The sequence below is a fragment of the Colias eurytheme genome, chromosome 29, assembly GCF_061535395.1.
Source record: "Colias eurytheme isolate Ceu_HAF_F1 chromosome 29, ilColEury1 Martin Lab GWU primary, whole genome shotgun sequence".
Lineage (NCBI taxonomy): Eukaryota > Metazoa > Arthropoda > Insecta > Lepidoptera > Pieridae > Colias > Colias eurytheme.
Genome location: NC_143008.1, coordinates 6,421,414 through 6,440,453, shown reverse-complemented (window position 1 = coordinate 6,440,453; position 19,040 = coordinate 6,421,414).

Sequence of the window (19,040 nt, the reverse complement as noted above, 5' to 3'; positions counted from 1 at the left end):
GTTGTATGGAAGTTGGAAACTGGGGCCCGGAGCCACTCGAACGGGGCACCGATAGATTGGCCGGCTCGAACAGAGCACGTGTGCCAAATTTGAGACGTAAGGATTCATAAACGGCGATTTTGGCAAAGTACGGCGGCCATCTTGTTTTCGCGAAAATCGCCATTTTTCCACCACCCCTGGTAATCGCCACCAGTTCCGAGCATTTTTTGTTCAGACACCCCCCCTCCAGGTATCACAGTTTTTGCGCACCTCCAGGGGTCCACTCGGTTTTCGAAGATGATCGAGATCGCTATATTTTTCCGGTGGTCACTGGGAGCACCTCTACACGATCACGTCGAAATCCCCCCAACTTTCCCCGTAGTTTCCGAGAAACCCGATGTCAGTCAGTCAGTGAGTGGTAGTGTAGCTTTATATATATATGATATACTAGCTGGTGCGTTGTGCGCGGGCTGCAAGCAGCCCGCGAGCCCCTTTTGCCCCTGGGTTGAAGCAATAGGGCAGTCATTTGAAAATGCATCAAAATCCCCCGTCAATTTGTTATTATTTGCCAACAGCGATTCCACAGTCAATCGGAAGTGCTTATAAATTCCCAATTCAAATATTTTCTATTTTGAAATGCTGTCGACCTTCGAGGGTGCGTGGTGCGCGGGCTGCAAGCAGCCCGCGAGCCTCCTTTGCCTCTGGGTTGAAGCAATAGGGCAGTCATTTGAAAATGCATTCGAATTTCCTGTCCATTTGTTACATCTGCTAACAGCGATTCTACAGTCAGTCGGTAATGCTTATAAATTCTCCATTCAAGTATTTTCCACTTCGGGAGGCTGCCCACCTTCGAGGGTGCGTGGTGCGCGGGCTGCAAGCAGCCCGCGAAGCATCCCAGGGCAGAAATCTTCAGTCAGTTGAAAATGCATAAAAATTCCCCGTCAATTTGTAAATACCTGCTAACAGCGATTCCACAGTCAATCGGAAGTGCTTATAAATTTCCCATTCAAATATTTTCTATTCCGGGGGGCTGTCTACCTTCGAGGGTGCGTGGTGCGCGAGCTGCAAGCAGCTCGCGGCTCATCCCAGGGCAGAAATCTTCAGTCATTTGAAAATGCATTTGAATTTCCTGTCCATTTGTTACATCTGCTAACAGCGATTCTACAGTCAGTCGAAACTGTTTATAAATTACTTATTCAAATATTGGTTAAATTCTTGAAACGTGATCCCCGAATTTCATCATTTTGAGGTGTCTAATCGATAGTGGGCAGTGACTTTTCATAATAAACTGTTAAAGAGTTTACTTAACACGCTCGTCGCTTCGCTCCTCGCTACCTATTTGAATATTTACGCCGGCCGCTGACGTGACTTGCTCGCTTCGCTCGCTTGGCTAGTGCGTTAGTTCAAAAGTAACCTAACTCGCTCGTCGCTTCGCTCCTCGCTACTTCTTTGAGTATTTACGCCGGCCGCTGACGTGACTTGCTCGCTTCGCACGCTTGGCTAGTGCGGTAGTTCAAAAGTTAACCTAACTGGCTCGTCGCTTCGCTCCTCGCTACTTCTTTGAATATTTACGCCGGCCGCTGACGTGACTTGCTCGCTTCGCTCGCTTGGCTAGTGCGGTAGTTCAAAAGTTAACCTAACTGGCTCGTCGCTTCGCTCCTCGCTACTTCTTTGAATATTTACGCAGGCCGCTGACGTGACTTGCTCGCTTCGCTCGCTTGGCTAGTGCGGTAGTTCAAAAGTTAACCTAACTCGCTCGTCGCTTCGCTCCTCGCTACCTATTTGAATATTTACGCCAGCCGCTGCCGTGATTCGCTCGCTTCGCTCGCTTGGCTAGTGCGGTAGTTCAAAAGTTAATAAATATTTTCTACTCCGGGAGGCTGTCGACCTTTGAGGTTGCGCGGTGCGCGGGCAGCAAGCAGCCCGCGGCGCCGTCTTTTGCCGTTGCTATTCAATAACCCTTCCTACTATGGAAATTTCCATACAAAATTTTCGAAAAAAAAAATTTCGCTTTTTACCAAAAATTTTTATATGCCTGGAAGCGGACCAAGTTTTGAAGAATTTTTTACTTCGGCGACCCCGACCTACCTGCCACCGGTTCAGAGAGCCGTTGAATTTCGTGATGTATGGAAAATGGAAACCAGGGGTCGGAGAGAGATTCTGAGTATGCAGTTTTGTAAATATGGCCGATCAGAGCACAAAAGTCAATTTTCAGACCGATCGTAAAGTAACCGGCGCCACCATCTTGCTTTGAAAAATTGGCCATTTTTGAAAAAAAAATTGCGTCCAATTTGAAATTTCTCCATTGCCCTGGTAGCGCCCCATCTTCCTGATCATTTTTTAGTTCTACACCCCCCACCTATCTGGCGCCGTTTCGGAGAGCCGTCAAATTTCGCGATGTATGAAACTCGGAAACCAGCGATGGAAACTCGATGATGAGTATGCCAACTTAATGTGCGGCTCGATTAAAGCCCCTGTGCCAAGTTTCAGCGCGATCGGACCAGCGATGGCCGTTTTAGCATTTGTATGGCGGCGGCCATTTTTTCGGCCATTTTGAATTTTTTTTACTATTTGTGGTAATTGCTCGAGGTCTACTACAAGTTTAGTTTGAGCACCCCAGATGTAGCTGCTACCGTTTGCGCGGGCCGTTGACCGTCTTCGAGAGATGAGGGAAAGTTTAAGATTTCGTATTTTTCTGGATATCCTGGGAGCTGGGCGAGTACGAATGCATCATTGGTGTATTTCTCCGTTGCGCCACCTCGTCTAAATTTACGTTTTTATGTTTGCGCCAAAAATGGAAAAATTCCAAAATCGAGCGACCCACTATGGCTCCCTGGTAGCGTCCCAGGGTGGTGATCATTTTTAGTTCCGACACCCCCCACCCTACTCGCACCGTTTCCGCGGGCCGTTGGATTTTCCAATGTATGAAAGTCGGAAACGGGGGCCCGGAGCCACTCGAACGGGGCACCGATCGATTCGCCGGCTCGAACAGAGCACGTGTGCCAAATTTGAGACGTAAGGATTCATAAACGGCGATTTTGGCAAAGTACGGCGGCCATCTTGTTTTCGCGAAAATCGCCATTTTTCCACCACCCCTGGTAATCGCCACCAGTTCCGAGCATTTTTTGTTCAGACACCCCCCCTCCAGGTACCACCGTTTTCGCGCACCTCCAGGGGTCCACTCTCTTGTCCAGGGTGTTGGAGATGTCAATATTTTTCCGGTGGTCACTGGGAGCACCCCTACACGTCCACGTCGAAATCCCCCCAACTTTCCCCGTAGTTTCCGAGAAACCCGATGTCAGTCAGTGAGTCAGTGGTAGTGTAGCTTTATATATTATAACTAGCTGGTGCGTTGTGCGCGGGCTGCAAGCAGCCCGCGAGCCCCTTTTGCCCCTGGGTTGAAGCAATAGGGCAGTCATTAGAATATGTGTTATAATTCCAAGTCCATTTATAATTTTCTGCTAACTGCGATTCCACAGTCAATCGGAAGTGCTTATAAATTCCCAATTCAAATATTTTCTATTTTGAAATGCTGTCGACCTTCGAGGGTGCGTGGTGCGCGGGCTGCAAGCAGCCCGCGAGCCTCTTTTGCCTCTGGGTTGAAGCAATAGGGCAGTCATTTGAAAATGCATTCGAATTTCCTGTCCATTTGTTACATCTGCTAACAGCGATTCTACAGTCAGTCGGTAATGCTTATAAATTCTCCATTCAAGTATTTTCCACTTCGGGAGGCTGCCCACCTTCGAGGGTGCATGGTGCGCGGGCTGCAAGCAGCCCGCGAAGCATCCCAGGGCAGAAATCTTCAGTCAGTTGAAAATGCATAAAAATTCCCCGTCAATTTGTTAATATCTGCTAACAGCGATTCCACAGTCAATCGCAAGTGCTTATAAATTTCCCATTCAAATATTTTCTATTCCGGGGGGCTGTCTACCTTCGAGGGTGCGTGGTGCGCGAGCTGCAAGCAGCTCGCGGCTCATCCCAGGGCAGAAATCTTCAGTCATTTGAAAATGCATTTGAATTTCCTGTCCATTTGTTACATCTGCTAACAGCGATTCTACAGTCAGTCGAAACTGTTTATAAATTACTTATTCAAATATTGGTTAAATTCTTGAAATGTGATCCCCGAATTTGAGGTGTCTAATCGATAGCGGGCAGTGACTTTTCATAATAAACTGTTCAAGAGTTTACTTAACACGCTCGTCGCTTCGCTCCTCGCTACCTATTTGAATATTTACGCCGGCCGCTGACGTGACTTGCTCGCTTCGCTCGCTTGGCTAGTGCGGTAGTTCAAAAGTAACCTAACTCGCTCGTCGCTTCGCTCCTCGCTACTTCTTTGAGTATTTACGCCGGCCGCTGACGTGACTTGCTCGCTTCGCTCGCTTGGCTAGTGCGGTAGTTCAAAAATTAACCTAACTGGCTCGTCGCTTCGCTCCTCGCTACTTCTTTGTATATTTACGCCGGCCGCTGACGTGACTTGCTCGCTTCGCTCGCTTGGCTAGTGCAGTAGTTCAAAAGTTAACCTAACTCGCTCGTCGCTTCGCTCCTCGCTTCTTCTTTGAATATTTACGCCGGCTGCTGACGTGACTTGCTCGCTTCGCTCGCTTGGCTAGTGCGGTAGTTCAAAAGTTAACCTAACTCGCTCGTCGCTTCGCTCCTCGCTACCTATTTGAATATTTACGCCAGCCGCTGCCGTGATTCGCTCGCTTCGCTCGCTTGGCTCGTGCGGTAGTTCAAAAGTTAATAAATATTTTCTACTCCGGGAGGCTGTTGACCTTCGAGGTTGCGTGGTGCGCGGGCAGCAAGCAGCCCGCGGCGCCGTCTTTTGCCGTTGCTATTCAATTACCCTTCCTACTATGGAAATTTCCATACAAAATTTTCGAAAAAAAAAATTTCGCTTCTTACCAAAAATTTTTATATGCCTGGAAGCGGACCAGGTTTTGAAGCATTTTTTACTTCGGCGACCCCGACCTACCTGCCACCGGTTTAGAGAGCCGTTGAATTTCGTGATGTATGGAAAATGGAAACCGAGGGTCGGAGAGAAATTCTGAGTATGCAGTTTTGTAAATCTGGCCGATTAGAGAACAGAAATCAATTTTCAGACCGATCATAAAGTAACCGGCGCCACCATCTTGCTTTGAAAAATTGGCCATTTTTGAAAAAAAAATTGCGTCCAATTTGAAATTTCTCCATTGCCCTGGTAGCGCCCCATCTTCCTGATCATTTTTTAGTTCTACACCCCCCACCTATCTGGCGCCGTTTCGGAGAGCCGTCGAATTTCGCGTTGTATGAAACTCGGAAACCGGCGATGGAAACTCGATGATGAGTATTCCAACGTAATGTGAGGCTCGATTAAAGCCCCTGTGCCAAGTTTCAGCTCGATCGGACCAGCGACGGCCATTTTAGCATTTGTATGGCGGCGGCCATTTTTTCCGCCATTTTGAATTTTTTTCACTATCTGTGGTAATTGCTCGAGGTCTACTACAAGTTTAGTTTGAGCACCCCAGATGTAGCTGCTACCGTTTGCGCGGGCCGTTGACCGTCTTCGCGAGATGAGGGAAAGTTTAAGATTTCGTATTTTTCTGGATATCCTGGGATCTGGGCAAGTATGAATGCATCATTGGTGTATTTCTCCGTTGCGCCACCTCGTCTAAATTTACGTTTTTATGTTTGCGCCAAAAATGGAAAAATTCCAAAATCGAGCGTCCCACTACGGCTCCCTGGTAGCGTCCCAGGGTGGTGATCATTCTTAGTTCCGGGACCCCCCACTCAACTCGCACCGTTTCCGCGGGCGGTTGGATTTTACGTTGTATGGAAGTTGGAAACTGGGGCCCGGAGCCACTCGAACGGGGCACCGATCGATTGGCCGGCTCGAACAGAGCACGTGTGCCAAATTTGAGACGTAAGGATTCATAAACGCCGATTTTGGCAAAGTACGGCGGCCATCTTGTTTTCGCGAAAATCCCCATTTTTCCACCCCCCCTGGTAATCGCCACCAGTTCCGAGCATTTTTTGTTCCGACACCCCCCCTCCAGGTGTCACCGTTTTCGCGCACCTCCAGGGGTCCACTCGGTTTTCGAAGATGATCGAGATCGCTATATTTTTCCTCTGGTCGCTCGGCGCACCTCTACACGTTCACGTCATTATCCCCCCCACTTTCCCCGTAGTTTCCGAGAAAACCGATGTCAGTGAGTGAGTCAGTGGTAGTGTAGCTTTATATATTATAAACTAGCTGGTGCGTTGTGCGCGGGCTGCAAGCAGCCCGCGAGCCCCTTTTGCCCCTGGGTTGAAGCAATAGGGCAGTCATTTGAAAATGCATCAAAATCCCCCGTCAATTTGTTATTATTTGCCAACAGCGATTCCACAGTCAATCGGAAGTGCTTATAAATTCCCAATTCAAATATTTTCTATTTTGAAATGCTGTCGACCTTCGAGGGTGCGTGGTGCGCGGGCTGCAAGCAGCCCGCGAGCCTCCTTTGCCTCTGGGTTGAAGCAATAGGGCAGTCATTTGAAAATGCATTCGAATTTCCTGTCCATTTGTTACATCTGCTAACAGCGATTCTACAGTCAGTCGGTAATGCTTATAAATTCTCCATTCAAGTATTTTCCACTTCGGGAGGCTGCCCACCTTCGAGGGTGCGTGGTGCGCGGGCTGCAAGCAGCCCGCGAAGCATCCCAGGGCAGAAATCTTCAGTCAGTTGAAAATGCATAAAAATTCCCCGTCAATTTGTAAATACCTGCTAACAGCGATTCCACAGTCAATCGGAAGTGCTTATAAATTTCCCATTCAAATATTTTCTATTCCGGGGGGCTGTCTACCTTCGAGGGTGCGTGGTGCGCGAGCTGCAAGCAGCTCGCGGCTCATCCCAGGGCAGAAATCTTCAGTCATTTGAAAATGCATTTGAATTTCCTGTCCATTTGTTACATCTGCTAACAGCGATTCTACAGTCAGTCGAAACTGTTTATAAATTACTTATTCAAATATTGGTTAAATTCTTGAAACGTGATCCCCGAATTTCATCATTTTGAGGTGTCTAATCGATAGTGGGCAGTGACTTTTCATAATAAACTGTTAAAGAGTTTACTTAACACGCTCGTCGCTTCGCTCCTCGCTACCTATTTGAATATTTACGCCGGCCGCTGACGTGACTTGCTCGCTTCGCTCGCTTGGCTAGTGCGTTAGTTCAAAAGTAACCTAACTCGCTCGTCGCTTCGCTCCTCGCTACTTCTTTGAGTATTTACGCCGGCCGCTGACGTGACTTGCTCGCTTCGCACGCTTGGCTAGTGCGGTAGTTCAAAAGTTAACCTAACTGGCTCGTCGCTTCGCTCCTCGCTACTTCTTTGAATATTTACGCCGGCCGCTGACGTGACTTGCTCGCTTCGCTCGCTTGGCTAGTGCGGTAGTTCAAAAGTTAACCTAACTGGCTCGTCGCTTCGCTCCTCGCTACTTCTTTGAATATTTACGCAGGCCGCTGACGTGACTTGCTCGCTTCGCTCGCTTGGCTAGTGCGGTAGTTCAAAAGTTAACCTAACTCGCTCGTCGCTTCGCTCCTCGCTACCTATTTGAATATTTACGCCAGCCGCTGCCGTGATTCGCTCGCTTCGCTCGCTTGGCTAGTGCGGTAGTTCAAAAGTTAATAAATATTTTCTACTCCGGGAGGCTGTCGACCTTTGAGGTTGCGCGGTGCGCGGGCAGCAAGCAGCCCGCGGCGCCGTCTTTTGCCGTTGCTATTCAATAACCCTTCCTACTATGGAAATTTCCATACAAAATTTTCGAAAAAAAAAATTTCGCTTTTTACCAAAAATTTTTATATGCCTGGAAGCGGACCAAGTTTTGAAGAATTTTTTACTTCGGCGACCCCGACCTACCTGCCACCGGTTCAGAGAGCCGTTGAATTTCGTGATGTATGGAAAATGGAAACCAGGGGTCGGAGAGAGATTCTGAGTATGCAGTTTTGTAAATATGGCCGATCAGAGCACAAAAGTCAATTTTCAGACCGATCGTAAAGTAACCGGCGCCACCATCTTGCTTTGAAAAATTGGCCATTTTTGAAAAAAAAATTGCGTCCAATTTGAAATTTCTCCATTGCCCTGGTAGCGCCCCATCTTCCTGATCATTTTTTAGTTCTACACCCCCCACCTATCTGGCGCCGTTTCGGAGAGCCGTCAAATTTCGCGATGTATGAAACTCGGAAACCAGCGATGGAAACTCGATGATGAGTATGCCAACTTAATGTGCGGCTCGATTAAAGCCCCTGTGCCAAGTTTCAGCGCGATCGGACCAGCGATGGCCGTTTTAGCATTTGTATGGCGGCGGCCATTTTTTCGGCCATTTTGAATTTTTTTTACTATTTGTGGTAATTGCTCGAGGTCTACTACAAGTTTAGTTTGAGCACCCCAGATGTAGCTGCTACCGTTTGCGCGGGCCGTTGACCGTCTTCGAGAGATGAGGGAAAGTTTAAGATTTCGTATTTTTCTGGATATCCTGGGAGCTGGGCGAGTACGAATGCATCATTGGTGTATTTCTCCGTTGCGCCACCTCGTCTAAATTTACGTTTTTATGTTTGCGCCAAAAATGGAAAAATTCCAAAATCGAGCGACCCACTATGGCTCCCTGGTAGCGTCCCAGGGTGGTGATCATTTTTAGTTCCGACACCCCCCACCCTACTCGCACCGTTTCCGCGGGCCGTTGGATTTTCCAATGTATGAAAGTCGGAAACGGGGGCCCGGAGCCACTCGAACGGGGCACCGATCGATTCGCCGGCTCGAACAGAGCACGTGTGCCAAATTTGAGACGTAAGGATTCATAAACGGCGATTTTGGCAAAGTACGGCGGCCATCTTGTTTTCGCGAAAATCGCCATTTTTCCACCACCCCTGGTAATCGCCACCAGTTCCGAGCATTTTTTGTTCAGACACCCCCCCTCCAGGTACCACCGTTTTCGCGCACCTCCAGGGGTCCACTCTCTTGTCCAGGGTGTTGGAGATGTCAATATTTTTCCGGTGGTCACTGGGAGCACCCCTACACGTCCACGTCGAAATCCCCCCAACTTTCCCCGTAGTTTCCGAGAAACCCGATGTCAGTCAGTGAGTCAGTGGTAGTGTAGCTTTATATATTATAATAACTAGCTGGTGCGTTGTGCGCGGGCTGCAAGCAGCCCGCGAGCCCCTTTTGCCCCTGGGTTGAAGCAATAGGGCAGTCATTAGAAAATGTGTTAGAATTCCAAGTCCATTTATAATTTTCTGCTAACTGCGATTCCACAGTCAATCGGAAGTGCTTATAAATTCCCAATTCATAAATTTTCTATTCTGGAATGCTGTCGACCTTCGAGGGAGCGTTGTGCGCGGGCTGCAAGCAGCCCGCGAGCCCCTTTTGCCCCTGGGTTGAAGCAATAGGGCAGTCATTTGAAAATGCATTCGAATTTTCTGTCCATTTCTTACATCTGCTAACAGCGATTCTACAGTCAGTCGGTAATGCTTATAAATTCCCCATTCAAGTGTTTTCCACTCCGGAAGGCTGTCCACCTTCGAGGGAGCGTGGTGCGCGAGCTGCAAGCAGCTCGCGGCTCATCCCAGGGCAGAAATCTTCAGTCATTTGAAAATGCATTTGAATTTCCTGTCCATTTGTTACATCTGCTAACAGCAATTCTACAGTCAGTCGAAACTGTTTATAAATTACTTATTCAAATATTGGTTAAATTCTTGAAACGTGATCCCCGAATTTCATCATTTTGAGGTGTCTAATCGATAGCGGGCAGTGACTTTTCATAATAACGCTCAAGAGTTTACTTAACACGCTCGTCGCTTCGCTCCTCGCTACCTATTTGAATATTTACGCCGGCCGCTGACGTGACTTGCTCGCTTCGCTCGCTTGGCTAGTGCGGTAGTTCAAAAGTAACCTAACTCGCTCGTCGCTTCGCTCCTCGCTACTTCTTTGAGTATTTACGCCGGCCGCTGACGTGACTTGCTCGCTTCGCTCGCTTGGCTAGTGCGGTAGTTCAAAAGTTAACCTAACTGGCTCGTCGCTTCGCTCCTCGCTACTTCTTTGAATATTTACGCCGGCCGCTGACGTGACTTGCTCGCTTCGCTCGCTTGGCTAGTGCGGTAGTTCAAAAGTAACCTAACTCGCTCGTCGCTTCGCTCCTCGCTACTTCTTTGAATATTTACGCAGGCCGCTGACGTGACTTGCTCGCTTCGCTCGCTCGGCTAGTGCGGTAGTTCAAAAGTTAATCTAACTCGCTCGTCGCTTCGCTCCTCGCTACTTCTTTGAATATTTACGCCGGCCGCTGACGTGACTTGCTCGCTTCGCTCGCTTGTCTAGTGCGGTAGTTCAAAAGTTAACCTAACTCGCTCGTCGCTTCGCTCCTCGCTACCTATTTGAATATTTAAGCCAGCCGCTGCCGTGATTCGCTCGCTTCGCTCGCTTGGCTCGTGCGGTAGTTCAAAAGTTAATAAATATTTTCTACTCCGGGAGGCTGTCGACCTTCGAGGTTGCGCGGTGCGCGGGCAGCAAGCAGCCCGCGGCGCCGTCTTTTGCCGTTGCTATTCAATTACCCTTCCTACTATGGAAATTTCCATACAAAATTTTCGAAAAAAAAAATTTCGCTTCTTACCAAAAATTTTTATATGCCTGGAAGCGGACCAGGTTTTGAAGCATTTTTTACTTCGGCGACCCCGACCTACCTGCCACCGGTTCAGAGAGCCGTTGAATTTCGTGATGTATGGAAAATGGAAACCGAGGGTCGGAGAGAAATTCTGAGTATGCAGTTTTGTAAATCTGGCCGATTAGAGAACAGAAATCAATTTTCAGACCGATCATGAAGTAACCGGCGCCACCATCTTGCTTTGAAAAATTGGCCATTTTTGAAAAAAAAATTGCGTCCAATTTGAAATTTCTCCATTGCCCTGGTAGCGCCCCATCTTCCTGATCATTTTTTAGTTCTACACCCCCCACCTATCTGGCGCCGTTTCGGAGAGCCGTCGAATTTCGCGTTGTATGAAACTCGGAAACCAGCGATGGAAACTCGATGATGAGTATTCCAACGTAATGTGAGGCTCGATTAAAGCTCCTGTGCCAAGTTTCAGCTCGATCGGACCAGCGACGGCCATTTTAGCATTTGTATGGCGGCGGCCATTTTTTCCGCCATTTTGAATTTTTTTCACTATCTGTGGTAATTGCTCGAGGTCTACTACAAGTTTAGTTTGAGCACCCCAGATGTAGCTGCTACCGTTTGCGCGGGCCGTTGACCGTCTTCGCGAAATGAGGGAAAGTTTAAGATTTCGTATTTTTCTGGATATCCTGGGAGCTGGGCGAGTATGAATGCATCATTGGTGTATTTCTCCGTTGCGCCACCTCGTCTAAATTTACGTTTTTATGTTTGCGCCAAAAATGGAAAAATTCCAAAATCGAGCGTCCCACTACGGCTCCCTGGTAGCGTCCCAGGGTGGTGATCATTTTTAGTTCCGGGACCCCCCACTCAACTCGCACCGTTTCCGCGGGCCGTTGGATTTTACGTTGTATGGAAGTTGGAAACTGGGGCCCGGAGCCACTCGAACGGGGCACCGATAGATTGGCCGGCTCGAACAGAGCACGTGTGCCAAATTTGAGACGTAAGGATTCATAAACGGCGATTTTGGCAAAGTACGGCGGCCATCTTGTTTTCGCGAAAATCGCCATTTTTCCACCACCCCTGGTAATCGCCACCAGTTCCGAGCATTTTTTGTTCAGACACCCCCCCTCCAGGTATCACAGTTTTTGCGCACCTCCAGGGGTCCACTCGGTTTTCGAAGATGATCGAGATCGCTATATTTTTCCGGTGGTCACTGGGAGCACCTCTACACGATCACGTCGAAATCCCCCCAACTTTCCCCGTAGTTTCCGAGAAACCCGATGTCAGTCAGTCAGTGAGTGGTAGTGTAGCTTTATATATATATGATATACTAGCTGGTGCGTTGTGCGCGGGCTGCAAGCAGCCCGCGAGCCCCTTTTGCCCCTGGGTTGAAGCAATAGGGCAGTCATTTGAAAATGCATCAAAATCCCCCGTCAATTTGTTATTATTTGCCAACAGCGATTCCACAGTCAATCGGAAGTGCTTATAAATTCCCAATTCAAATATTTTCTATTTTGAAATGCTGTCGACCTTCGAGGGTGCGTGGTGCGCGGGCTGCAAGCAGCCCGCGAGCCTCCTTTGCCTCTGGGTTGAAGCAATAGGGCAGTCATTTGAAAATGCATTCGAATTTCCTGTCCATTTGTTACATCTGCTAACAGCGATTCTACAGTCAGTCGGTAATGCTTATAAATTCTCCATTCAAGTATTTTCCACTTCGGGAGGCTGCCCACCTTCGAGGGTGCGTGGTGCGCGGGCTGCAAGCAGCCCGCGAAGCATCCCAGGGCAGAAATCTTCAGTCAGTTGAAAATGCATAAAAATTCCCCGTCAATTTGTAAATACCTGCTAACAGCGATTCCACAGTCAATCGGAAGTGCTTATAAATTTCCCATTCAAATATTTTCTATTCCGGGGGGCTGTCTACCTTCGAGGGTGCGTGGTGCGCGAGCTGCAAGCAGCTCGCGGCTCATCCCAGGGCAGAAATCTTCAGTCATTTGAAAATGCATTTGAATTTCCTGTCCATTTGTTACATCTGCTAACAGCGATTCTACAGTCAGTCGAAACTGTTTATAAATTACTTATTCAAATATTGGTTAAATTCTTGAAACGTGATCCCCGAATTTCATCATTTTGAGGTGTCTAATCGATAGTGGGCAGTGACTTTTCATAATAAACTGTTAAAGAGTTTACTTAACACGCTCGTCGCTTCGCTCCTCGCTACCTATTTGAATATTTACGCCGGCCGCTGACGTGACTTGCTCGCTTCGCTCGCTTGGCTAGTGCGTTAGTTCAAAAGTAACCTAACTCGCTCGTCGCTTCGCTCCTCGCTACTTCTTTGAGTATTTACGCCGGCCGCTGACGTGACTTGCTCGCTTCGCACGCTTGGCTAGTGCGGTAGTTCAAAAGTTAACCTAACTGGCTCGTCGCTTCGCTCCTCGCTACTTCTTTGAATATTTACGCCGGCCGCTGACGTGACTTGCTCGCTTCGCTCGCTTGGCTAGTGCGGTAGTTCAAAAGTTAACCTAACTGGCTCGTCGCTTCGCTCCTCGCTACTTCTTTGAATATTTACGCAGGCCGCTGACGTGACTTGCTCGCTTCGCTCGCTTGGCTAGTGCGGTAGTTCAAAAGTTAACCTAACTCGCTCGTCGCTTCGCTCCTCGCTACCTATTTGAATATTTACGCCAGCCGCTGCCGTGATTCGCTCGCTTCGCTCGCTTGGCTAGTGCGGTAGTTCAAAAGTTAATAAATATTTTCTACTCCGGGAGGCTGTCGACCTTTGAGGTTGCGCGGTGCGCGGGCAGCAAGCAGCCCGCGGCGCCGTCTTTTGCCGTTGCTATTCAATAACCCTTCCTACTATGGAAATTTCCATACAAAATTTTCGAAAAAAAAAATTTCGCTTTTTACCAAAAATTTTTATATGCCTGGAAGCGGACCAAGTTTTGAAGAATTTTTTACTTCGGCGACCCCGACCTACCTGCCACCGGTTCAGAGAGCCGTTGAATTTCGTGATGTATGGAAAATGGAAACCAGGGGTCGGAGAGAGATTCTGAGTATGCAGTTTTGTAAATATGGCCGATCAGAGCACAAAAGTCAATTTTCAGACCGATCGTAAAGTAACCGGCGCCACCATCTTGCTTTGAAAAATTGGCCATTTTTGAAAAAAAAATTGCGTCCAATTTGAAATTTCTCCATTGCCCTGGTAGCGCCCCATCTTCCTGATCATTTTTTAGTTCTACACCCCCCACCTATCTGGCGCCGTTTCGGAGAGCCGTCAAATTTCGCGATGTATGAAACTCGGAAACCAGCGATGGAAACTCGATGATGAGTATGCCAACTTAATGTGCGGCTCGATTAAAGCCCCTGTGCCAAGTTTCAGCGCGATCGGACCAGCGATGGCCGTTTTAGCATTTGTATGGCGGCGGCCATTTTTTCGGCCATTTTGAATTTTTTTTACTATTTGTGGTAATTGCTCGAGGTCTACTACAAGTTTAGTTTGAGCACCCCAGATGTAGCTGCTACCGTTTGCGTGGGCCGTTGACCGTCTTCGAGAGATGAGGGAAAGTTTAAGATTTCGTATTTTTCTGGATATCCTGGGAGCTGGGCGAGTACGAATGCATCATTGGTGTATTTCTCCGTTGCGCCACCTCGTCTAAATTTACGTTTTTATGTTTGCGCCAAAAATGGAAAAATTCCAAAATCGAGCGACCCACTATGGCTCCCTGGTAGCGTCCCAGGGTGGTGATCATTTTTAGTTCCGACACCCCCCACCCTACTCGCACCGTTTCCGCGGGCCGTTGGATTTTCCAATGTATGAAAGTCGGAAACGGGGGCCCGGAGCCACTCGAACGGGGCACCGATCGATTCGCCGGCTCGAACAGAGCACGTGTGCCAAATTTGAGACGTAAGGATTCATAAACGGCGATTTTGGCAAAGTACGGCGGCCATCTTGTTTTCGCGAAAATCGCCATTTTTCCACCACCCCTGGTAATCGCCACCAGTTCCGAGCATTTTTTGTTCAGACACCCCCCCTCCAGGTACCACCGTTTTCGCGCACCTCCAGGGGTCCACTCTCTTGTCCAGGGTGTTGGAGATGTCAATATTTTTCCGGTGGTCACTGGGAGCACCCCTACACGTCCACGTCGAAATCCCCCCAACTTTCCCCGTAGTTTCCGAGAAACCCGATGTCAGTCAGTGAGTCAGTGGTAGTGTAGCTTTATATATTATAACTAGCTGGTGCGTTGTGCGCGGGCTGCAAGCAGCCCGCGAGCCCCTTTTGCCCTTGGGTTGAAGCAATAGGGCAGTCATTAGAAAATGTGTTAGAATTCCAAGTCCATTTATAATTTTCTGCTAACTGCGATTCCACAGTCAATCGGAAGTGCTTATAAATTCCCAATTCATAAATTTTCTATTCTGGAATGCTGTCGACCTTCGAGGGTGCGTTGTGCGCGGGCTGCAAGCAGCCCGCGAGCCCCTTTTGCCCCTGGGTTGAAGCAATAGGGCAGTCATTTGAAATTGCATCAAAATCCCCCGTCAATTTGTTATTATCTGCTAACAGCGATTCCACAGTCAATCGGAAGTGCTTATAAATTTCCCATTCAAATATTTTCTATTCCGGGGGCTGTCTACCTTCGACGGTGCGTGGTGCGCGAGCTGCAAGCAGCTCGCGGCTCATCCCAGGGCAGAAATCTTTAGTCATTTGAAAATGCATTTGAATTTCCTGTCCATTTGTTACATCTGCTAACAGCGATTCTACAGTCAGTCGAAACTGTTTATAAATTACTTATTCAAATATTGGTTAAATTCTTGAAACGTGATCCCTGAATTTCATCATTTTGAGGTGTCTAATCGATAGCGGGCAGTGACTTTTCATAATAAACTGTTAAAGAGTTTATTTAACACGCTCGTCGCTTCGCTCCTCGCTACCTATTTGAATATTTACGCCGGCTGCTGACTTGACTTGCTCGCTTCGCTCGCTTGGCTAGTGCGCTAGTTCAAAAGTAACCTAACTGGCTCGTCGCTTCGCTCCTCGCTACTACTTTGAATATTTACGCCGGCCGCTGACGTGACTTGCTCGCTTCGCTCGCTTGGCTAGTGCGGTAGTTCAAAAGTAACCTAACTCGCTCGTCGCTTCGCTCCTCGCTACTTCTTTGAATATTTACGCAGGCCGCTGACATGACTTGCTCGCTTCGCTCGCTTGGCTAGTGCGGTAGTTCAAAAGTTAACCTAACTCGCTCGTCGCTTCGCTCCTCGCTACCTATTTGAATATTTACGCCGGCCGCTGGCGTGACTTGCTCGCTTCGCTCGCTTGGCTAGTGTGGTAGTTCAAAAGTTAACCTAACTCGCTCGTCGCTTCGCTCCTCGCTACCTATTTGAATATTTACGCCAGCCGCTGCCGTGATTCGCTCGCTTCGCTCGCTTGGCTCGTGTGGTAGTTCAAAAGTTAATAAATATTTTCTACTCCGGGAGGCTGTCGACCTTCGCGGTTGCGCCGTGTGCGGGCAGCAAGCAGCCCGCGGCGCCGTCTTTTGCCGTTGCTATTCAATTACCCTTCCTACTATGGAAATTTCCATACAAAATTTTCGAAAAAAAAAAATTTCGCTTTTTACCAAAAATTTTTATATGCCTGGAAGCGGACCAGGTTTTGAAGCATTTTTTACTTGGGCGACCCCGACCTACCTGCCACCGGTTCAGAGAGCCGTTGAATTTCGTGATGTATGGAAAATGGAAACCGAGGGTCGGAGAGAAATTCTGAGTATGCAGTTTTGTAAATCTGGCCGATTAGATCACAGAAATCAATTTTCAGACCGATCGTAAAGTAACCGGCGCCACCATCTTGCTTTGAAAAATTGGCCATTTTTGAAAAAAAAATTGCGTCCAATTTGAAATTTCTCGATTGCCCTGGTAGCGCCCCATGTTTCTGATCATTTTTTAGTTCTACACCCCCCATCTATCTGGCGCCGTTTCGGAGAGCCGTTGAATTTCGCGTTGTATGAAACTCGGAAACCAGCGGTGAAAACTCGATTATGAGTATGCCAACTTAATGTGCGGCTCGATTAAAGCCCCTGTGCCAAGTTTCAGCGCGATCGGACCAGCGATGGCCATTTTAGCATTTGTATGGCGGCGGCCATTTTTTCCGCCATTTTGAATTTTTTTCACCATCTGTGGTAATTGCTCGAGGTCTACTACACATTTAGTTTGAGCACCCCAGATGTAGCTGCTACCGTTTGCGCGGGCCGTTGACCGTCTCTGCGGGCTGTGAGAAAGTTCAAAATTTCGGATTTTTCTGGATATCCTGGGAGCTGGGCGAGTATGAATGCATCATTGGTATGTTTCTCCGTTGCGCCACCTCCTCTAAATTTACGTTTTTATGTTTGCGCCAAAAATGGGAAAATTCCAAAATCGAGCGTCCCACTATGGCTCCCTGGTAGCGTCCCAGGGTGGTGATCATTTTTAGTTCCGGGACCCCCCACCCAACTCGTACCGTTTCCGCGGGCCGTTGGATTTTCTAATGTATGAAAGTCTGAAACTGGGGCCCGGAGCCACTCGAACGGGGCACCGATCGATTTGCCGGCTCGCACAGAGCACGTGTGCCAAATTTGAGACGTAAGGATTCATAAACGGCGATTTTGGCAAAGTACGGCGGCCATCTTGTTTTCGCGAAAATCCCCATTTTTCCACCACCCCTGGTAATCGCCACCAGTTCTGAGCATTTTTTGTTCAGACACCCCCCCTCCAGGTATCACCGTTTTTGCGCACCTCCAGGGGTCCACTCGGTTTTCGAAGATGATCGAGATCGCTATATTTTTCCTCTGCTCACTCGGCGCACCTCTACACAATCACATAATTATCCCCCCCACTTTCCGCGTAGTTTCCGAGAAAACCGATGTCAGTCAGTGAGTCAGTGGTAGTGTAGCTTTATATATATATGATATGATATATAATGTGTACAATTGTACATACATGTTCATGATTCATCTTAGTAATCAAAATTGACAAGAGGCAAATTATATTTTACGAACAAAAGCTTTGCGGCTTTTTCGCCTTCTAAGCGGTGTTAAAGACGATGTCTGTTGTAATTTTACTTTTTCACGTTGTTCTTCTAATTTACAAAGCTCTTCAAATTGTTCTTTATGTATAGATTTTAAATGCCCTTTCAGTGATGTTGTTTTCCGGCCTTTTCTTGAATAATTGTTCCCGCAACTTTTGCATTTTGCATAATTATCGTCTACTTCTACAAAGTACTGCCTAATTTCACTAGTTTTCGGCTTCATCGCGTTATTTAAATAACAATAACTAATAATTACGCACAAAATTACATAAAACAATCACGGTTCAATTGCAACTACGCGGTACCGAACGATTTGACAAGTTGACTCCTGTTATTCATTCACTCACACTCCCACCACCCGCTTGGACGTGTTCCCGTGGCTTAAGCAAACTCTCGATTTCACTTGAAAACACGCAGCCGAGCGGCCGCGTCGCCTAACGTCGCTCCTTGCGCGTTGTTTGTGATCGTAAATGAACTTCCGATATGACTCCGCATAAATTTTGCGGAGGCGGATGCGGAGGCGGAGGTTAAATTCTTTGCGGAAGTTCCGCAGTGACGGAGGCGGAGGCGGAGTTCCGTTACAACCCTATCTAAAACCTAATAAATTATATACTAAAACCTTCCACTTGAATCAATCTATCTATTAAAAAAACCGCATCAAAATCCGTTGCGTAGTTTTAAAGATTTAAGCATACAAAGCGACATAGGGACAAAGAAAGCGACTTTGTTTTATACTATGTAGTGATAGTGAAGTAGCTACGGATTAAATATTTAAATCTTCATATCAAGGTGATTGCTCCAAACTTTAACATTGTCGCACGTATGAGATAAAGTATATCCTCGAGGTGTCATGTATTTGATAATATTACAAGTGGATGTTGGCAATTATTATTAGTTTACTGAGACTAATCCCGCTATTTTAGTTATTGTTCTCTTGAAGGCCTATTAATTCACAATTGATTGAAAAATAATAATTAGATAATAGGTATGTTTATTAATTACTAGCTGTGTTCTGCGGTTTTACCCGCAGAACTCCGCTCCTGTTGCTGTTGGTCTTAGCGAGATGATGTTTGTTTGTTTGAACGCGCTAATCTCAGGAACAACTGGTCCGATTTGAAAAATTCTATCGGTGTTAGATAGCCCATTTACCGAGGAAGCCTCAGGAAGGCTATATATCATCACACTAAGACCAACAGGACCGGAGCAATGCGGGTTAAACCGCGGGCATAGCTAACAGTATAGTATAAGGGTTACCACTTACCACACACAAAAAAACTAATCAAAACTTCGAAATAAAACACCAATAATTACAAATAAGTAATCATTTATTAAATACTATAAACATCAGTATCGTAACCCCAAGCCCCTATCCTCTCGTCTATACAGCCGGAATTTCTCCACAACATATAC